This window comes from Pezoporus occidentalis, unplaced genomic scaffold (genome assembly GCF_034315485.1).
Source record: "Pezoporus occidentalis ecotype Australia unplaced genomic scaffold, CSIRO_AGI_Poc_V1 ctg213, whole genome shotgun sequence".
Classification (NCBI taxonomy): domain Eukaryota; kingdom Metazoa; phylum Chordata; class Aves; order Psittaciformes; family Psittacidae; genus Pezoporus; species Pezoporus occidentalis.
In genome coordinates, this window is record NW_026913997.1 from 1525210 (window position 1) to 1548503 (window position 23294).

Below are 23294 nucleotides of genomic sequence, written 5' to 3' on the forward strand. Positions count from 1 at the left end.
TCTGCGAAATGGCTTCTCATCATGTGTAGGCAATTGGAGACTTGTGTTTCACCACAGCAATTTTACCTATTTTATTCCAGTTCTACAGTCTGTCCCTTAAGATATTTCTGTTCTATCTGCTGAACAGCTGGTGATCTTCATCCTGCATGTGTCACATACATTTACGTATGTTATTAAAACCAAACCCCATTTAGCCAAGTGTACTGGGAGATACATCACTGAAAGCACTGTGTTAAGTCATAGCCTAAGCAGCACCAGCCAGGAGTGTGGTGGCACCTAGAGAAATGCCACCTCTGAAGTGTGTTAGATCTGCCATATATGACATGTTTAATTTGCTATTCATTTCTTGTGCTTGCTCTGCAGCTTGAAGTACCTACTTGCAAGCTTGAGCTTTTGAGGTAAGGAGCTTCTTGATGTGCCCCGCAGCTTATACAAACATGTCATTAGAGAAGTCTGCCTAAAAGGCTGCTCTAACATAACCTATGCCAACTTTCTTAAGCATAGCATTCATTTAAACATATCTTTCTACATATATAAAGTATATATATCTACAGATACTTTTATAAAGAGTATGTCTGTGTAGATAACCACTGTCATAATTTAGTTCAGCAAAATGTGTCTGGGATTTTGTATCTGTTTCCAGCCCTAATGGTGGACACACACATAAATGTGTTTGATCAGAGGCACTAAAAATATGTTTAGAGCAAACACTTGAAGAATGGCCACTGAAGCCAGCCACAGTCTTTCCTAAGAGCCCATCACACTTTCTTCCTCTTCCTTACCTTCTAGTTGACTTCAAGCAATTAATTTTCTGAAATGCCAAGTATATTTTCCTCCTTCACTCAATTTTAACTTGCACTTCTTTAAACCACATACTGATAAGGTGTCCCAGTTACTGGAGGGGTAGGGAGAGTGCTTAAAACAGAAGCCAGTGCACATGAAAACAAGAGACCAGGAGGCATTTTGAGGGGCTTCTCCTCTAAAGCCTATAATTCTTAAAACTACGTTTTGGTGGGCTTGAATTTTAGTTTAACAATAGCTGGGCTTAAAAATATTGATATTACCAACTGAGAATGGTTTTCGACATTATGATGTAAAATAAACAGCTTTGCCGTATAACCATAATTTTTGTACACTGCATGCAGTACCCATCATAAAAAATTCAACTGGATTAGGAAATCCAAGACTCAAAGTAGGCTGAATAAAAGATATAGTGAATTTCCTGGTATTTGCAGGGTAATTTGGGCAGCTTCTTTTCTCTTGCTTCACCAAAAGACTGTGACTATGCTGAGACCCCACAAATCTAGTAGCATAGAGGAGATTTCCAACCAAACCACATATATACAATGGTTTGGGGGATCCCAGATCTGCTTTGGACACACTGAAAGCTGACATCTCCCTTCCAGATTTTTCCAGAACATGCTTTGCTTGCCTGTAGTGACATTTTGCCCAGGAGGGGAATGAAAACCATGCCTTTTGGTTTACTTGTTTTACTGCACAAACTTCTGTGCTACCTTAGACACTTTTGAAAACAAGAAGCCATCCACAAGCAGTAAGGATGCTAATAAAGGCATCACTATTGTTTGTGGGTGCAAGTAGGATGCCAGTCCATCAAGACAATGTCTGCAATGGCCTACACTGACCATGAAATTATATTGCACATTATTTTCCTTCCTGTCTGCACTTCCTACTAATCATGACAATCTACAAGGAAGTGGGGCTTAACACCTACATATTATTATCCTAAATTTTATGGGTTTTTTGAAAGGTAGAAATAATAAATTAAAAGCCTCAAAACCAACTGGGTCTTGAACTAATTCTCCATCTCTACACACACATATGGGCCGTTTTCTCCATTTGCAATGATGGGAGAACTTACTTAGCTTACAGACACCATTGTAATCAAGATTTTTCCCTAAAGATGTGCCCAATCTTTTGATGCTGAGAACACACACTGTTTGTGACACAAAGAGGTTAACAGTGCTACCCAGCTGACCTGCAGTCTGTCCTGCACAATTTCCATGGTTTCTTCTCCTCCTTGCTGATCTCAAAAGCTGAGATACCAGCACTATGAGTGCTGCAGTGAGCATCCTCTCCTATGCCCATTCCCTCTTCAAGCGATTGGCAAAATAGACATTACTGCATATTTAATGTGCTGGAGCCACATAGCCCATGGTTTACCTTCTAGCGTCATGCCAAACACATCACAGGAACTGGCACTATGAGCAGCAGAGGCAGAGCAGCTCCTAATCAAAATGGCTCCCTCTCAAACAAGGGTGCTGAGCCAGGGAACAGATCTAGCTTGTTTTGTCCCCAAGTTGCCATACTCCTCAGGGGCTAAATGCCTCCCTGCCCCAACTCAAGCCACTGCATCTTTGCCTGACAGCTCTGTTAGTTGAATACAGCCTGCACTTCCTACCCAGTTGTGGCCAGTCAGCTCTCCCTGCTAGCATACAGCCACTAGCTTCCTTCTGCCCGGACCCACTGGCAGCTGTGACTGCAGCTGTGAAGGGCAATGGCAGGGATTGAAGGCAGTGAGTTACCACAGACAGCAGAAGCAGCACCTTAGGGTACAGCTCAGATGCTGACGTGGCTTCACACAGTACTCATTTAGTGCACTGTATCTGGGGTTTTTCTTGTTCTCACTTGACCCATAAAATAATGCTCATCTTTTATTTTCTGTAAGAAAAGTGCATGCCACTCTTTGAATAATATGGGGCAAAGGATTTTGCGTACCTCTTCTGGCAGCTCACCCTAGCCTGACATGGCTATTCACTCCACACTTCTGTTGTTTCTGGTCCTCTGGCTTTGAACTTACAGTTATTCCTGTGCCATTGGGACTGGTTGGCTTGAGCACAGGAGTAGCAAGGGGTCTCTAATGTGGCAAATGAAAAAGGGAAGTCTTAAAGGAGATGCTACCAATACTTCTACAAGACCTCTGGATTGAAGATAGCAGAGTATGCAATCAAGCGGTTTTGCTTGCCACTGGCAGCTCCAATCCAGTGGGCGCAGCCTTCCACAACAAAAAAGAGGCAATGGCTCTATTTAGATTACCGTGCTGCTGTCTGTGCTGTCACATGAATGTGCTGTCACTGTGTTAGGTGTGCCAAGAAGCTAATGAGCTCCTGTAGCTAATGTGGCTATATGTAAGCTGCAGCTTAGAAACACCCTGAGGCAATAGAGGCAATACTTGTGCCTCAGTTTCTCTGTAAATATACCCTATCTGTAATAGTTCTTTCCTAAACTATACTTGCAACTGAAAGTTGCTGAGATAACAGGAAATGGGGGTGTAGGAGTACAGCAGTGACATGTTCTACAGCTGACCCAGGAACTCCAGGGTAAAGGTATGAACCACCAGTGACTGATGAAATTAGCTTAATCATTAGGTCTGAATGTATAAATGCTGTAGTAAAAGAACAATCCCAGTTTCTAATATATCTTCCGCTTCCACAGAAAACTTTACCTAGCACTGATGCCAGTGATACAAGAAATAGGTGTTCTTTCTGGGAAAGGTCCAGCAGCAAAGGCCAACTGTGTCTCTGCCATTTAAAAAGACATGCTGTCTGTAGGAGGAGAGAGGAGAACTTGCACAATCAGGTGAACATTTATTTTCTCCATCTTTAAACTCCGGTACACTGTATCAGAAGACACACCAGCCTAATTGGGTCTCTGTGTGAAGTACGTAGCCTCCTAGTTAATGAGTTACTTAATAGCTCATAAAGTGTCCTCTAGGCTCCCCTCAAACTATAACCATTCCCAGGCAGCAAACCAAGCACTTATCACACTTACAGACAGTTTTAATATCAAAAGTCAGAAAGCAGAAGAATAAATAAATAAATTTGTTATACTTTTTGTTGAGGGGTAGGGGGAAAGATGGGCATTCTGTCTGCATGTTAGGGGACAGGCCCTTCTAGACTGCTTTTTCCTTTTGTCATTAAAATGCAGAGAGACAATAAAGCTGTGTAATCATCCTGTAACACTTCAGCACAAGTATTAAACCAGGATCTTCTACTGAGTTAAACCAAGACCCAAGATTTTCCTGGATGTTAGTCACAGCCATTGACAGCTCACACAGACTGCAGCAGGAGCCGAGCACAGCAGAAGCTAAGCTTGGCTTCCTCTGGATCAAAGGGCACAATCCTTTGGCACCACAACGCCAGGTAAAGTGTCTAGATGGACTTTGAAATATGCCAGAAAACGTGAAAGTTTTCAAATTAACTTTTATGTTACATCCCACTCGGCTGGTGTAGAGTGCATTAAATGCTACCATGGAGTGTGTCAGAGCATACTCCATAGAGGACATTTAATGTTAATGTCAGCACTTACAGGGTCACTGGCAATAACAAGTGGTTATCTAAGTGACTGATGACCCAAGCCTCTGGCACAAAGGTTGTTATTTCTTTTGTATTTGTGGCTATTTCCTACTAATAATGCATGTGTTTCTTTCCTCATACATAAAGCCTAAGAAATCTATTAAGATGACAGTATTTGAACAATAGTAGAATACAGTACAGTTATGAACTATTAAAAAAAAAATTAGTAAGAATTTGAAACTATCTAGCATGTACTCTTAGGGATTTATCATTCTATCCTAAAGGGCTTTATTCCAGGAGAGATTTGGTCCAAATGAATATTAGTGACTTGCGGATGTGCAATGTATGCCTTAGCTAGTATACCAAATCATGAATGAAATCTTGGCAGGGAATATAGGGCACGTATTGGAAGAAGGTTTTCCAGACAATTGTGATTTCAACACTTATATTAAATTTATAAAATACTTTAAGAGGCAACATTTCTTCATGGTGCATCCTTGTTATTTTCCATAGATTCAGCACTGCATGCAAAGCATACATTACAAATTATGCATGCTAATGAGCCAGCAGCTTATAAGTAAATGTATGTTCTCTAACAAACATAGACATTATACCTGTGCTTGCAGGCACACAGTTTGCACTATTTGATGTTCCTTAACTTTCTGAAGATCTAAGGTTGTTTCCACAAGAGAATTAAACACCTTTTTCAGTAATAATCCCTCCTTCCCCCCAGCTTTCTGGAGAATTTTGTTGACCTTTTTTGTTTATTCTTGCTGCCAAGCCATAAAACTCACACAGTTAAGGCAGTATTAAGGTGACTTTTGTCATTTTTGTTTCCGCAAGAGGCAGCTCCACTGACCCAAGAGCCTCCGAGGCAGTATCACTTCACTCAGGTTAGCATGCATGGCTGTGCTGCTCGCTGCAGAGAAGACCTCAAGGGCGGGCATTTCGGCATGCTGCCAGCAATGACATCATCCCCCAGCTTACAAGAACCTTGTAAGCTTGGTTTGGGCAGAGCAGATCTGGACAAGTGCCGATGTGCAGTCAGACACAAGAGCAAGGCAAAGCACTGTTCCACCACAGGCTCACAGAAGCACAGTACCCTGCATCCCTGCAAACGTGGCTCTGGAGCCCGAGTACACTCACTTGGAGAAGCACATGCCCCTGGTACAGCTCCCAGGAGCCACTTTTTTCTCCTTCTGCATAGGACTGTTTTAACACTCGCACTTTTTAAATTCCTTTTACCCTTGCAGCAACAAGAATTAGCTGGAGGCAACTGGTTACTCACTGACCTCTGATCCCACACATATAACTGCCTGTGCTTTGCACCCACACCAACCCAGGCCAAGCTGTGGCTGTGCAGGCCCATGGAAGGTCCCGCTCCCAGTCCTGTATGGCTGAGGAGTGGAAGGGGTACCTGAGCTGGAGGAGGTCTGCAGACCCTCACCATGCAGGGTGACGTTTGCCAAGGAAATAAGCAGGTTGGCTTTAAAAGCATGCTATTCGATGATTCTGTTCTAGAAGCATCATGATACATTTAACCAAGTTGACAGAACAGGAAGAAAACAAGAAAACAAACTCAAGGCAAACTGCATTTGATCTGGAAATTATTAATATTTGAGACAATAAAGACAACCTCATTGAATACTATTTGCATAGATGCCCTCCTCGGAGCCAAACCACACTTTAAAGGACTTCATCTTGAAAGAGCACTGCCGAATTGAAACAGAACTACTACCATGACTAGAGGGCTGTGGTGCCAAAAGATGTCAGATTGAACACGAAACAGAATTTTCATTCTTTTGTGTACTCCATAAATATTAACAACTTGACACCCCGTAATGAAAGCAAAATGCACTTAAGCACGGGCAGAAAAACCAAACTAGCCAACTATTCTTCTTTTAGGATTACAATTGAAAATTAGTTGTAGGGGTCAGAGTTTTCCAGCATAACTGTAGGTTGGGATTAACTCTGTGGACATTCTGAGTGCATAGGAGGAGAATTTAGCCTTGCGTGGTGCTGGAGGATTGCAAACACCATGAAACAGGCACCCTACCCTTCCAGGGCTTTGCTGGATGGAAGCAGCTGCCCAATCCTTAAGTCAGCCAATTGGTCTCAGCCCACACTTAAGGCCATGAACAGAGAGGAGAGGTGCAGCACAGGACTATGGCACTTAGCTGGCCTGCTGAGCACCAGTCCTGAAGGAACCTCACACCTGCTGTGGTCCAGAGGCAGAGCGTTACCCCCTCACATCCATGTGATTCACTGACAAAGTTTGCAAGTCACACAGAAAAGAAGAAAACTTCAATCGCTGGGCAAGAAGTGACAAGGAGAGCACAGCAGACAGGATTTGCTGCAATGCATTGCTTTGATTCGTATCAGTTGAGCATTTGCCTACCAATTCTCACTTTGCTCATTTATCTGATAGACGGCTCTGTAAGTCTATAGCAAAAAAAACCCCAAAACAAAACAAAACCAAACCCCAAAATCTCATAATTTAAATCATAAAAGATTTTTGTCTTGGTGCCCATGCCCATCAAAAACTTTTCTAGGCAAGAACTTCCACCAAGACCTATGACAGAAGAGAAGTTAACGGAGAGGTTCTGAGTATGTAGACTCCACAGGGGTGCATTTGGTTTGGCTCCACAAAATACTTCTATATATGGTTTGGAGAGAGCTGTAAAGGGCAGGAAATTGCCTGTCTGTGCATAAAGTAGTAAATGGTGAAGTATTTTTTTGAATTCTCCCCCCCTCTGCAGACCAGCAAAGGCTTTTGCATACACTATCAGGAAAGAAGCATATTTACAAATATTTAGGTTATTGCGTAACAGAGTGAAAGCCAATTCTAGCACTGAGAAGTGCACAAGTCACAGAAATATAGTTCTGTAGTACCTTGCTGCTCCTCTTATAAATAAAATTAAAAAGCAGAACATTACTACCATCACATATTTTCTTCCACCAATTTTAGAGCTAGCTTCAGGAACCAAAGTGAGAACTAAAGGGGCAAAGGTGCATCAGGAAATAAAAGTGTTCCTAAGCTCAAATATGTCAACTTTTGACTCCTTCTGGTTTTGCAAGTCTCCCAAGAGCCTTCTATATGCCTGCTCCTTGTTTACCACAGTTTCATTTGCTGTGTCTGAGGCAAGAGGAAACCAACCTTACTGAGGGCCCTGGACACCAAGATGTCCAAGGAAAGTTCATATTTGACAGTGAGGGCATGCACAAGGCTTTGCTTGCAAGCTTCTGTTGCAGGGAATCAGGGCCTGCCTGAGCTCAAAGTCATTAATGCTTCCACATCCTCCTCCAGCACAGGAGGAAAGCACTATGGAGTCTGTCCTACCATCTCCTACTGAGACACACTGTATTTTCATACTCTGGCAAATACAAACTGTGTGTGTACCGCCTTCAAGGAAGGCTTAGAGCTTTGCAATGCTTTAATCTCTACATTGTTTAGGCAATTTCATTGACCCTTTCTACTCTCCTGGCAGCTGCTTTAGGAGGACATGCAGAAGCAGCTGCTGTAGGAGCATAGGGGTGGTCCTGACAGAAGTAACTCACACCAATGCTTCTGGAAGAGGCACACAAGCCATCTCTTGCACCAGCACCTTTTTTAAAGGTGCCACAACAATGCTCTGAGCTCCCTTGGTTGCTGTACAACATAATTCCAATGTCTGATCAGTTCCAGGAAGTGCTTTACTAGGCCAACTTACATTTTAGACCCAAAACACCTCCAATAACAATGAGACAGAAAAAGAGCTGTAGAGGTATTTTACTGCCCAGCCAGAAACATGTTCAGGTTAGAAGCTTCTACCTTAACCGCAGCAGCCTACCCAACAGATGTTATTATGCTTCCTGGGGCTCAGGATGACTTGATCCAACTTAAACGTAAAAGTACATGAGAACAATATCAACACATTTATATTAGCGACAAATGTGTGTTTTAAATTAGCTTATTCCACAAACATAGGCCATTGAACAGCCCCATCTGCACATGGGGAAGGCAGCAATGGCCAGGTGCATGCATAGGAGAGGGGAACGATGAAGCAAGGAGGTAAAAACTGGAACAAGTATCTGAGTGCAATGAGAGGAAAGAGGAGGGAAGAGGAAAGAGGACAGAGCTTTTTAGTGCAGCTCAGCAGCAGACAGTGCTGACCTGTGTCACTGCTGCTGAAACTACTGTGAAGCAGAAGGGTAGTTCCAGGGATCCTGCAATTGCACTGCCACCGAGCTTCACTTCTCAGGGGCTTTCTGCAAGCTGCTGAGCCTAGGTAAGTCTGGCATTCACCCGAGTCTGCCTGGCAGCCCAATGGGATGCCTACAGTGTGACTGCCATACCATTTCACTGGGAACAAACAGGGGCCTGAAAGAGCAGAAAAGGAAGCGGCAGCCTGTTATCCTTGGGGTGGAAAAAACCCTAAGAAAAAAAACACACACCAAACACCCCCAAAAACATCTTGGCCCACCTCACTGCCATCTGCTGACATGGAAGTGGAACAGGGATTTACAGTAACCCTGAGAGTGGCCAGAACCACTTTATGAGTTTAACTCAAACATCTCATCTGGGTTTGAAAGAGGCTTTTTAAAAACCTACTAAAGCTCAAGCTGAAATTTTAGAGCTCCCAAGGCAAAATCCTTGGCTCTGACCAGGAAGCACAGATGGTAAGTGCTCAGGGACAGCAAGACTACAACAAAGCAGGAAACACCTCCTCTTGGAAATGGGAGCTACGTGGAGAGGGAATCCATAAATACTCAGTGCCTGGGGTTTGGTCTGGAGCAACAGCCACGGGTCTCTGTGTCTGTTTAATGATCTTTGTATCATTAAACCTGCTGTTTTCTTAGTTGCAGATACTAGCTGGGCGCTCCCTTGGAAAACCTACGGCATTCCATACCCAAATTTTGAAATTCAATGGACATTGGCCATTTAAGTCCCACAGGGACACAGGAGCATATTCTCAATTTCTGTGCACCTTCACCTTTATGCATGTGCTTAAAATGACTGCATTTTAAGTGTCACTGAAAAGGATGTGTTAAATATGCTTCCACTGGCTTTAGACAATCCCAGCTTTTTACCAGATGAAATTGAATAAATAAGATTTTAAATAAAAATTACAAAACCTTTTAAATAGACACAGTCAAATCATTCTTTGAACCTTTTGATATATACTAAACCTACCACATTCTTTTAAAAAATTACAATTTTTCTAATTTAATTTAAACCAGCCATGAAAACAAAGGATTTAACTGCACTGCAGTTAATGATTCCAATAAAAAACCCTAGCTGTTTACATGTTCAACACAGAGAGTTTTCCTGGCCCCTTTTAGCTGTCCATACAATACATTGTTAAGTTAACACTTAATAACACCAGATTAATATATAACAGAGAGAGGGTGTATTGTAGCCTCATTTGCTCCATTTAGCAAGTTCTATTAAATTCTGGTTTTCTCCCTTAGAAGATCATAAATATGCCAGTGCTCACCTTTGAGAATGAGTCTAAAGTGCAACTTCATCTGGGCAAATCACTTGGCAAGTAATTTGTGACCCTTGATTTTAAATCACATTAAGAGTACCTATTCTGCTAAATGGGGGACCTGAGGCCAACTGGAGCATGAAGAAGAAGAGCAGGTTAGTTGCCCATTTCCCCCCATCTCTCTCCCCAAGCCTGTGAACCTACCTGAGAGCCAGGCTGGTCCCACACAAACACTGCTGACCACAAGCTAAAGAAACACTACCTGCAAGTCTTGCCTTTCTCATGAGTATCGCTATGCCAGCTGGCATTTAGGGGAGCCTGTCTGTTGCCAGCTTGTGGTGGTGTCTGATGGATGTTACTGCAGCAAGGAGCACTCTGATGTACTGAAACTGCTATGAGTTGCTAAAGGATACAACACACCCATGACAGGCTAAAGCGGACTAATAACAACCTCCCCGTTCTCCACCATTGGAAGGGGGCAGCAGAAAACTCCAAAACAGAGTTTGCAGCAGGGATTTTTGGAAAAGATATGTAAACAAGACCGCAGCTCAGGTTCCTGGGGAAGCCCAAGAACCCTCAATATAGGAGGGAGGGACTGTCTTTGTAACAGAAGTATCTTTGTTCAACAGCAGCCCAAAGGTCTGTGCAGGAAGCCAGGTGCCCAGTGGGAGGACTTACAGAGTGACCCAAGAGTACCTGTGCTGGAGGGAGTGAAGGAGCACATCCAGCATCCACATACAGAACTAGCTCATAATCATCAAGATGGATACAGGGAGACTTCACCAGTCACCACTGTTTGTTACCGTCCTTTTAACCATCTCCTTAGTCTGTATTGACTTCCCTTATCCCCTCCCTAAACCAGAAAGGCTGTTGAGCTGGATGCTGCTACACCTGCACTGCAGATACGTCCCCCAGCCCCTGTGCTCACCCAGAAATCACAGTGCAGCTGATTATGTCCACCCTGCTCTGAGCAAGTTTCACTGCCTCCCTGACTCAGTGCAAGATTTGTGCTAGGGTTAACTTGGGAGCAGCTATGAATTTAGGTTCCCTGCTTTTTATGGGTCTGCAGGGGTAAGAGTAGCTTACACTTTAGTAAAGTCTAACCACTAGTTCTCTTGCTGATGCACTTGGTCCTTAAGATTTAAGGAAGGCCTGTGCTACAGGAACAGGAAAACCAAAACAAGTGTAGGAGAAAAATACATTCTGGCTAGAACTTCAGCAGGGATATGGTTCTCTTGTTAATGACTTCAAATATATGAAAGAACTATAAATAAAGCTACAAATATGTCAAGGTGTGATTAGCAATGAGAAAGCAGAACTCCTGCTCGTGCGTTTCTGCACAGTGCTGACCAACACTCAGGGTTTTGAAAGCAGTATGTGGAGGGTGCATCTTAGCTCTACCACTGGTGTCCAAACTCAAAGGACATTCTTTTGGGTTTTTGCCAATCACTTAGTGCTTTATACTCTTATCTTAACCCCCACAGAAATTAGGCATTCCTAGCCATGAAGATTAGTTCAGGTTCAGCTCTAGCATGTATACATTTTTGCCAGTTGTTATATATAATGTACTATATATTCCAGTATAATGTAATAAATTACAGCAATTTAGCAGTAATAGAGTATGAATTTTTACACAATATTATAATAAACACAAATTAAGAGATAGTTTCTAGGCACATCTTCTTTCTAAATCACAAACACAGTTGTGATACTTTGTAAATTATGTGAATTAATACAGTTGTGACATTACCAGAGCTCTCTGGCCTCATACTGATATTTGGCGAGAAGAACCTGAAACTTCCCTGCGTTAGGAAGACCACAGAAAGCTTCTATGTGCTTTACTTCCAGGTGGCTGTACTAAAAGTGCCAAGTACAATTGAGCATCCACTGATGAGCAGCTACCTAAAACAGAGGAATACAGAACACTTCCAGGCCTCATTCTCCACCACCAAGTTGCACTCGGCAGAGATGGGGAATGTCTGCACTGTGCAATTCAGTTCAGGGCAGATACCCAAGACCACTGGGGACCTGAAACAGTGCTGCTACTACAGCAGGGTGCTCTTCCCAGGATAATTAGTTGGTCTACAAAGATCTAGGACAGCTCAGCTGCTCCCAGGGTGAGCACCCACCTGCAGCGAGCTGTTCTGTGCATCTGTTCAAATGCCAGGTTCCTAGCTTCCCTACAGGTCACCTGGACTGTAGCATGCACAAAACAAAAGCACACAGCCGCCAAGCTTTTCACAATTGCATGTTCTCCTTTCAGAGGGCTTTACCAGTTACACTGGGTTTGACTAGTTAATTTTCTTCATAGTAACTTGTATCATGCTATGTTTTAGATCTGTGGTGAAAATGGCGTTTTCACTCCTAGATGCCCATGTTGAGGCACCGTATCATATCTCATCTTGTGTAGCCCAAATGAGTGACAATACACACCACAGGTAATCACACTGTCCAGAGCATCTGCATTTGAGGCAAGGGGAGCTGAGCCCAGATTGGTCAGTTCCCAGCTGCAAGGGCACTCTTACAACTTGAAGCAGCCAACTTTTATTCAACTGCATGGAAAAGATTTGTGGAGAAAGAACCAAAATGCAGTGGAAGCTGCAACAGCTGCAGAGGCTGGTGACTGGAACATTCCCTTATGTAGATGGAAAACATAAGACTCAATTCTTTCAGCCTGAGCTCTGTACTCTTCGTGGTTGACATTCCCATGAAAGAGCTCATTGTCAAATACAACATTAGTTGCTCAAAATACACACCTTGCCTGTATGTTATTTCTCCCAACACATTTGCTCTTCTGCAGCTGTTCCCAGTTCCACTGCCTAGGTACCAAGTCAAGTCATCTAAAAGGAGGAAGGCAGAGATTCATGCTTTAAGAGATTAGTGGATTTTCCCCCATCTCTGTACTGTTCTCCCTATATTTCTGTAAGGCTGGAAATGCCTTGTCCTACCTTGGCATTTCCACCCTTTATACAGTGTTCAGCCAACTCTTCTGTACAGCCCTGCCAATTAATTAGCAGCTGCACTACAACATAGATGATGGTGGTGGATGTCTTACAGCTGTGCCAGCAGAACGTGGGCTGCAGTATACCACTTGCTGGTAAGCAGTACATGAAATACCTGATACCAGCAGAAGGGCATTGGACAAGGCCACTGCTTGAGTTGAGCCCTGCTTAGGGAAAAATCAGAACAAGTTTCTCACCATGACATCTTTAGGAGGGTGGCAAGGTGGGCAATGCCAGGCTGGTGACCAGCTGCAACAGCCCTGGGTGGTGTTTCCCTTTCCCCAGTTCTAATGTGGAAAGCGTTGCCAGCAACGGGCACGAAAAGTTTTCCTGGTAGACCAGAAGCTTGTTGCATTTTGCAAATTAGCTTGATCTCACCCAAGGAAACATGCAAGAGTCCCTTATAATGTTTCTAATGGCTGCTAAGCCTCAGAGCTAGCATAAAGTAATGGCTTTCAGGCTGTTTATTGCTCTCTGCCATCCCAAAACCTGTCTACCTTTTGGTAACAGTAACCTTATGTTTAGAGAGGCATTTGCAGTTTATTGTACCGTTATTTTATGTAAGCTCCAGCTACTATTTGCTCTGAAAGCATTTCTGTTTACTTCCCTTTCCAAATAGTAGCAATCCTAAATTTTCTGCATTTGGCCACACATAATGTGTCTGAGGAAAAGAGACCAAATCCTGAGGTACAACACAGTAACTATACATTTAGTTACCAGTGGAAATTACATATTAACAGCTGTTAATAATATACTTGAATAGCTAATTCTGAAGCTTCTCTCTCTTTTCTTGGTTTTCAGCTCAGTCCATACAGCCCTAGGCAGTTGTGAGCTGCTTCCAAAAGGATCCACAAAAGATCATCTCAGAAAAGTAAACATGTCAAATTTCAGTCTCCAGAAAAAGGAGAAAAGCCAGTGCTCCATATTAATAAAGAGAGCTGAGTCTGTATAATCAGGGCTCATATCACATATTACTATGCATGCTAAACCTACTGTTTATATTATAGATGTACCAAAAGCCTGTAGTTCTGGCCACTGCACATTTGGAGGTATATGGGTTTAGACTTTAAGCAGTTTTAGAACAAAGCTAATCTCACTCTGGAGCTAAAAAAAAAAAATTAATATAAGCAAGACTTTCTCATATCAGAAATCCTTCACATGTTTGTTATTACATGAATCCTCCAGAATATTTTCTAGCAGAAATACTTGGCACAGTAAGAAAGTTCCTATGTATTTGTTCAGTTAAAAGAAATAAAATCAAATTAAGATTGCAAGGCTAGTGATGCAGTCATACCCCTGGATATAACCCGAGACTCAGACAAACCAGTAGTGGGAGGATCATTTATACTTAGCGACTAGGCTGTCAGCGTGAAACCTCAAGTGGGTTGTAAGTGTAGGGTTGACTGTCTTTGGGTTTTTTATATTTGCTGATTCAGCTCTGACGATCAAGGGATGTTGTTCAATTTGTCTAAGCAGACTAAATCAACTGATTTCATATTTATTTCAGTTTTGTTTGCCTTATCTCAATCTATTTGGCTGATAACCAGGCCTGGCAAGAAGCACTGGCATTTTCTTTAATGATCACCTTCTCCAAATATGATCTCACTCGTCTTCAACACCCTTGAAAGTAAATATGCACAAAACCAGACATACACGAAAAGACCCCAACTATGACCATTAAGAGTAGAAAATCCTTTGTATGCCACACAAAACCAGAACTAAAGGCTCTTGGTCCACAGGAGGTGCCTGGTGTCAACTGCCAAATGCACTGCCAAACAGATCAATAATTTTGGGGTTTATTTGCTTTGGAAGTTTTTGAAGTCAAGCAGCAAAACACCTCACACCATGTTTCCTTCAAGCCTGGCCATATGCCTCATGTTGACCTTGCCCACAGTTGCTGGTCGTTATTAATCAGAAACAGCTCCTCTCTCTTTTCCCCATCCTTCAAAACCCTTGCCTTTAAGTGGGTTTGGTGCCATTTTCAGAGGGCCAGTCCAAGAAACTGAGAACTAGAAATTTTCTGGTTTCCTTTATTTTTTTTGTTAAGGTGTAGTTTGTAGGCAGTCAGAAGTGACATCACTTTTCTAACATATGTTCCTAACCATAGGTGGTGGGAATTCCAAAGCACACTCAGGACTGGTCTTCTCTCTTTTCGCACTTAATCAATAGTAAGACTTCAATTGATCCTAATTGAAACTGAATTTGGTAAGCACTGGGGAAGCCTCACTCAAAGTAGAATAATTGAGGAGTCAGACGAAAGCAACAGCCTCCTGGATTTCAGGATTAAAAGCAACACAGGACTCTTAATCTTTCTCCTCTTTGCCCATTTATGACCAGCATTGCCTGGGCTCCTCAGATAGATAGTATGCATCTCTGCAGAGCAAACATAGTCAGGGGCTACAGAAGTCCAACTGCCTGCATAAGCCCTCCTGCTTTCCAAAGGCTCTCTCACCTTCCTACACAGTATGAAAAAATAATAATAATCAGGCAGTGTTTTGATAGAGACAAAGTGGTTGTTCAAATAGTTCTGCTAATTTCACAAAGATGCGTGATAATGCTTCACATATGGCTCTGTGCCTTTTAATAACAGAAATTGAACACACATTTCAAGACACAAGTTTTGTTGATATGATGCTGATAGTCCAGAGTAACTGTTTGCCTTGTGGTTTTAATTATTCTAAAGACAGCCCAGGGATCATTTACCCAGAGCTAATGGGTTTATGGGCTCTTTAAGAAGCATGATAAGCCCACAGATGTGGCAGTGAATGGCATGCAGGTCAGAGCTACCACAGGGGCCAGTAGTCTTGGAAGATGAGAAGGTCATAGGGAAGGATTTATACTGTAGCCTCAGGCCTCTTAATTATCACATGGCCGTTAGGATAGTTGTGCTCTGTGTAAACATCTCTGTTTTCTCTGGAGGGGACTCTGATCTCGAGGGCACAGTCCCAAGAGGCAGTTCCTGGCTTCACAACGCTGTACCCAAGGATAGGGCTGGACCACTCATGCCAGAGAGCAGGCCCTGAGGGTCAATCTCCTTGTTCCCTCCTCAAAGGGCCTGGCACTTATCCATGGTAGTCATCCACACCTGCGCAAGCCAGTCTCCCATACAGCCAAAATACATCAGGAGACCACAGCTGTTCTGCTGTCCCTATGCACATGCCAAAACCCCATGCCAACCCTGGGCCTGCTTGAGCTGGGATAGAAGCTGGACAGCTGGAAAAGGACAGGCTGCAACTAGTTATACCAGCTAAAATGACAACATTTGGCTGCTAAAATAGATTCTGGTTGCCATTAAGCCCTGTGCCAGGATGGTGATAGGCCAAGATGGTGATAACACTGTACCATCAATAGTGTTAGGGAGTGTGGGGAAAAGGGGCTTTATCTTGTGTTTATGAACAGGGACCATACCTAGGCCTCTCCATAGCAAGGGAGATCACCCTTCCCATGGCTGCAACCTCTCCGAACAGCAAATCTGGAGGGTCTGAAACTACATCAGGATATTTTAGGCCCAACTCCCTCTTAACACTGATCTAACACAAAGTCAATGGTGCTATTCCTGGATCACACCAATATAAGGTGGGTAGGAATCTGGTCCCTTCTGTACAGGCTGTGTTACACAATATTCAGCATAATTTCTTTTAGAACACTACCTGTTAATCATTCTAGACAGTGACTCATTTTAGGAATTAAATATAACCAACTCATTGTATAAACGAAACATCTTGAAGCTAGAAGATGATTTTATCCAGAAAATGAAAAGTACAGAGTACGCAAGAAGCCCTAAGAAGTAGAAGCCAACAGTATCTTAGGTTTAAGAGTTTACAACAGATCTAGAGTGTCTGAAAATGCAACAGGGTGTTTCCCTCTGCAGTGGGGGAAAGTAGGAGGCCAGCAGCCTCACAGACACCAACACAACCAGCCCCCTTGTCAGGGGCTGCAGAACCATGCCTCCCAGTTCTGCAAAGAAATTTGCAGTTCACGTGGACTTTCAGAAAGGGATAAGGACTGCCACATTAGAAGTGTCTCCTTCTTTGCGAGAGACCCTATCAATTTTGCAGAGGTTTTGAGCCCATTATCACATTACAGGTAGACAGTTGTCATAAAGCATTAGATCTAAGCAAGGCTGACAGCATAACTGCAGGCTAGCTCCAGGCTTGGCAGTCTGTGCAGCACCTGCAGGCTCAGGACCAGTGTGCTCCATGAAGAGACAAGCTGGTGTAATCTGCTGTGAATCACTTTGAATTGCTGCCCTTAATTGACAGTGCACTCAAGACCTGGCCTGCTATAAAGCATTGGTATACACATGCTCTTGCCAGGAACCTGCTTGCCCTTAGATGAGCAACAGCTTGAGTGCCACCTTTTTTCACTAGAGTAAGAGCTCTGTATTTTGCTCTGTTCTTTCGTTACTGCAAGTTCACCATCATCAGAAGACTAAATAAGAATGTTTCTCCTGGGAGTGTGGAGGTTTTACAGGTGTTTGTGGGGAAAGCAGTCAATATGCTGCTACCCTGGGGAAAAGGAGAGGACACACACTTCAGATAAAGTCATGAAAGCCCAGACCCTGAAGAAGCACACAACCAGCATCAAAGTGGTATGGAATAAGGCTCTCTGAGCAAAATGGCAACAGCATCCTGGCATCATGACACATCATTCAGGTTTCTCAATATCTTTTCTTATGGAGTATGTGTGGGAAAACACATCCAGATGATACGGACAGCAGAGGACAGAAGTCATGATTGTCATCCTTGCACTCCAACATGAACCTAATTCTCTTCTCTCCAAGCCAGCAGGCACTTGCCAGATATTTCAACAGGCAGATGCCAAAACTTCCTTGGCCAGGTGAGGAGGATTCCTCTTTTATCTACTGCTGTCTCAAGTCGCCTCCTAAACAAACTCTCACCTCCTTCTGTCCAAAGCTGGGACACCTCCTTTGGCTTCAAGTTTGTTGTTCTCATTGATACCAAAATCTTAATGGACTTTTAGATCCAAATTCTTATTTATGCTGTGCTGGAAGCATCAAGAAACTGAAAATGAAAGTGCTCAAATGCCTAGCTCCTGTGATACCGATACAGGATGTAGAGATGCCAGAAAACACAGGGGATTCAGGCCTTAGAGGCCCTTTAGAAGTCTCAGTTTTTTAATTAAATGTCAAAAACCCTTTGCTGAAAAGATTAGGGGGCAACATTCAGAGCATGCTGGGGGGACATTCTGGCTGCTGAGCCAAGTCCCTTCTCTGCCACAGATGCAATTGTTTGCTTCCTGGTGCAAAGCCGGCTGAAAGAAAAACCGTAAAGAGATCACATGGTTGAAAGGAGCAGTTTCCATGACCAGACAAACCCTTCTCCTTATTCTTTTAAAGTCTGAGGGGCCCAGACTACAGTACCTGGCCAGACTGACAGCTCAGAGCCACAGGATTTACCCAGGACTGCACGCTGCATCCTGCACCAGCTCTGCCTTCTTCAGCATCCTCAGGGACCAGTCCAACCTCTTCGGTGTTTGCTTAGCCCCGCATGTTCCTTTCAAGGGCTGATTTGTAAGACGGACCACCAGCAAAAAAAATGTCAGATCTGGTTTAGGACTTGGTTTGAAGGCATTTAGATAGAAGAATAATTGCACAGGGATGTGGTTTACTCTGGAGAAATAAAGGCTGTGTTTAAATGTCTGAAATTCCTGGTGACTCTAATAATTGCAACCTCTGCCTCAATAAAATGCACAAATAATGTTATTGAAACATTTCCAATCAAAAGGTATTATTTTTGGTTTAAAACAGATGCAGTAGTCAGTATTTAAAAGGAAGACGTCTGGGCGGGCTTACCTCTATTTCAAGGGAAAACTACTGGAACATTGGTTTAGTCTCTCTTTCTCTGTTTTTATAGCCAACTTATTACAACATTAAAACCTTCATACAGTTCCTCTGTTACTTTTTCTAACCAACTGGAGAGTAGCTCTACAGTCATGAACTGAAGAGGTTTTATTACATTAAGGTGTATTTAAGAGCTTGACCTGGTAAGCCACCACATCCCTGGAGAAGCTCTATCTCTGCAGTAGCTGAGCACCCTCAGTACTGTGCCATGTCAGCTCAACAGGCACCAGCATTGCTCCAAGCATGGCTATTGCACCAGTCTAGCAGGCACCAAATGAATTTAGAAACTTAGGTGCCCCCTGCCAGTTTTCACTTGGAGGATCACAGGGCTACATGACAATGGCTTGTAGGTTCAAGACTGTATTTTCAGTGGCATCTTGACACTTCAAGATACACCAGACACCTACCAGTAAGACTTAGAAGGTTCAAGCTTGTAAAGCGCCCACCTGCAGCTTTAAATGCTTAAATAGCAAGTGCCTCTCTCTCTTCTGAAAAGGGAACTCAGGATCCTCAGCACTCTTGGAATTTTGCCTTGAGCTCTCTGCTGACCTGCATTGCTCACATGAGCAAAGTCAGATGCATCTCACAGAAGCTGGCAGAAATTGGGCCAGTGTTTCATGATTCATGTGCCTATAGGATTAGCTATAATTAGTGTCTTCAAGTAAGACAATAACTGTATCATGCTATTGCACTCCATGGATGCAGTATCAGCACATATGGAAGACATTTATTACTATAAATATTCGGGCACTTGATAGTTATCCAAAAATACAAAATCAGGTTAATCATTCTATCCTACAATCCCTGGCAAGAGATTTGAACTCAGGTTTTTCTGGCTCAGCTTAAGGTTTTACATATATGATCACTTCTGCCAGCTGGCAGAACTAAAATCTTAGGCTGAAGTAGTTCTCCAGCAGCCAAATCTATCTGCACAGTAACATTAAAGAGCTTGGCTTTTTGCAAGCCATTCACTACCTAAAGATATCTTGCTGCTGCATATAGCTATGAAAGTTTATGTAGAACAGGTAGAAGAATTACTTTTCAGAGTTAATAATTAACATCTCTCAGGGGAATAACCAACTGAGGCTACTGTCTTATTTCCAAAGGTTGCCCATACATGCTGCCCACACATTATACATGGGTAGCTATGCTGTTCCCACATGCATATGTGTTAAGTTGTTTCCAAAAAATAAGCTGGAAGAGGAAACCTCTAAATGCTAGCTAGAATGCATAGCTAATCATCAGAGCCGAGGCATGGGAGAATAAACTAACAAACCTCCCGTCAAAAAGCTGTTCAGCAACATCAGCACCAGTGGTTATTCGACTTCCAGTAACACAGCACACCATCCTTGGACTCATCAGCTCTCCCACAAATGCAATAAAATTCAATGGCCATTTTATGATCTCCTATTAGGTGTCATAAAACCACAAGACCCATGTATTACTTCCCAGCCCTGCTTTTTAAGGGAAACTGGTGGAGTTCAGTGCACACAGGTCCGTGATTTGTGAATTTACAGCAAGTACAGTCACACTCTCAGTCCCTGGATCTGTCTCAGCCCACCTGCACCGTTACGCATGTATACAAGATGAAGACATTTCTCAGATACCAAATATTCAGAGGCCTGGCCATGGCTCATGAGCCCAGTCCCAGCTCCAGGTTTGGTAACAGGACAGCTACTTTCTCTGGACAGAGTCAGAGCCAAAAAAATACACTAATGGATCAGTGCCAGCCCAGCACAGATGCACCCCAGGCACCCCTGCAGTGAGGTTCTGAAACTGTAAGGCTCTGCAGAGCCAGACCAGGACTCTGCAGATCCAGCACACAGTTAAAGCCTCCATCAGGAGCCAAGCTGGCTCTCTGCGGAGGCTCTGTAACACATCTGTACCCCAGCCTTCAATGCATCCCAGAGTGGATGTACTACATAGGTTATTGCACCACTCATCAGCTTATGACCAGCTGATGGGAAACAGAAAAGCTGGTGGGATCTTGTTACAAAAGATTACAAAAGAGAGCAGCATCTTGTAGGTGAACACAGCAATGCTGATGCCATCTGGGATGGGAATTCCCCCAATCACATATAACTGCTCAAGTGTTAGGCTTTAAAACAATTTTTACTTCTTTTCGCCAAGTAGCATTGACCTAACATCCCTGAAGAACAAAACTTTCCCACACCACCGCAGTACAGGTCCCAGGTACATGAAACATTCCACCTTTGAGCCATGTGCAAAAAAGCTGAAGCAGGTAGAACACATACGAGGTTTTTGCAGTACATAACATAGGGCCTCACATTCTTCCCCTTCACTTGGAAACTTCAGGTAACTCAAATCAAGGAGATTCAAGCTTTCCCTTCCTAACCTTCACCTACTCCACAGCTTACAAACTCACCACCACCTCACGCACTTGCTCAGGAAGCATCCAGACTCTTCCTCCTTACCCTGACTACTTCCAGGATGAACGCACCAGCACGTTCCTCTTCTGCAGCCATTCCTGCTCCTCTATCAAATTGCTGTAGGTAGCCCACTCTTCCCTGCTTACTCTGCCAGGTCAGCACATAACCACAGGCTCCTTACCCGAGACCACCTCTTTCTTTTACTGTACATGACAGTCTCCTCCAGACTCCTTCACTGTCTGCTACTTGAAAAAAAGCCCTCTTGACCCTGGCAGGAAAGCAGTAGGCTGAGCCAGTTAAACCCCCTCACGAAACACACCTTGAGGCATTTAAGCAGGTGGCCCCATTCCACACACCTACCCAGGTTAGATCTTGGAGCTGAGTGAACCCTGCTCTGGGCTGGTAGCTGCTGCCCTAAACCACCTTTACCTCACAGTTCAAGGCATGTGCTTCTGCCTGCAGACCTTTCCACTGTGTTTCGGGCAGTAGGACAAAATAACCATGGCAATACATTACTAGTGCCTTGGTTCAGTTTGGAAGGCTGGATCACCATCTGGATACTGCAGTGGTTGACATACCCATTTACATGGCCATATATGTAGTGTGTAATGTGTATATACATGTATATGCATGTATATACAAGCATTTACCAGACAATACACTATGTTTATCCATAGAACCTTAACTAACATTGCATCAAAAGAAAAGAAACAATTTGCAGAGGGTGAGTGCCTGTTAATCATAAGCTAAAGGGGAAAGGAAAAATTTTAAGTGAGATATAAAGGGAGGAAGTGACTCAGTGGGTGGGAGGGAGGGGACAAGCATTCCAGACAGATGGGACATGAATAACTTTTCCATCTCCCTCTCTCTCTTCTCTCCCAAGTCTTGCAGGAACTGCTGTGTTGAAATAGTCAGTCATTAACTATTTGATGAGGTTTTAAAATCTGAACTGAATTCTCTGAATGTAACCAACTATTATTACAGGGTCTGCATCACAGCAATGCAAGTGTTTGAGCCCTTTGGCAAGCCATAGTGGTGAAGGCAGGCCTGAGCACTCTGTAGGAAAAGCCACTAAATGGCATCAGTTGTTTAGCTGTGCATAGCCTTGGTAATGCTGCAGGAATCAGAGCAGTGGTGATTAGTGAGTGTGCAGACCAACTGTGACCAAGCAACAGGGCATCCATCCGCACAGCCAGCACAAAAGCTGACATTCAGGCTCTGCTGGCATTGCTCAGCCTGCAGGAGAATCAGGGCCCAGTACTGGGCGAAGGTCACGCTGAAGGAAATAACTGTGGTCTTCCAAAAACCTTCTCGCTTTGGCTGTCCTCCTGCACTGCAGTCCCTGGGGTAGATTCTTCCACCAATCATCATCCACCTTTCCAGAAGGCTGGGGCGCAAGCAAAAATGCCCTTTGGTGCTAGTTCAAGGGCAGGATTCAGACCACAAGTGCCAATAAGTTCCCCTGCTGCCCATGGGGAATCTCTCCTGCGCAGTCCACCTTATGCTACACAAACAGGCTCTGAAAAAAACCCGAATGAAGTATTTGCCTTTCTGAATGCCAAAGGCTAATTGACCAGCATGAGACCTGCTGAACTTGGTGGAACCAGGGTGGATATAATCACTCAGGAGAGCCAATAACCAATTAGCTGAATGGCTTCAGCAGTTTTGAGGTCTGCCTCTTTATTCAAGAGCAAAATAAAGATCAATTTCTTAATAAGCTTTGTAATATCTGCTATTCCTTCCTTCTCATTATTATTATTAGCAGCAGTGTTTTGTGCATGTAATGAAAGAGTAAGACAAGGGCTGGAAGAGCCTGAATGGTAGAGAAGGAGTAAGCAAAGTGTCAACCCAAAACACCATATATGCATATGCATACACATACACATATAAACCAGGAAGGCTGTACAAATTATCTACAGCACAGGTACAGCAGGTCATGAGGGGTTTCTTACCACAAAGTAAGAGCCTACCCCTGCTGGTAACTTTTACCTATTTATCAGAGGTTTGGCACAAAGAAAAGCCACACCTAGTGTGGCAGTATCGAGCCTGGCCTGGCCTCTCCAGTGCTGCTGCAATGGCCATGGGCTCTCTGTAGCCCATGGGCTCAGCCAGTTGCTTCCATCAGGCTGAGACCAGTAGGGGCCAGTTGGTAACCAGGCATGGTAACCAGAGCACAGCTGCTCACTGGCCCTGCTGCCGCGGCAGCGCATGGCAGACAGGCCATAAGTACACTGACCCTTCTGCCACTGAGCACACTG

General features: G+C 43.6%; 1 long non-coding RNA gene across 1 annotated transcript in view; it reads right to left on the reverse strand.

Annotated features, from left to right (window-relative positions):
* Positions 1 to 21321, reverse strand: part of LOC134164195 (uncharacterized) — a 67517-nt gene extending 46196 nt beyond the window's left edge. Inside the window, exons 1-2 of the long non-coding RNA XR_009965043.1 lie at positions 21082 to 21321; positions 8599 to 8673 (exon numbers count right to left, since the gene is read on the reverse strand). This is a non-coding gene — a long non-coding RNA (uncharacterized LOC134164195). The remainder of the gene's footprint in view (positions 1 to 8598; positions 8674 to 21081) is intronic.
* Between the last annotated feature and the right edge of the window lie 1973 nt (positions 21322 to 23294).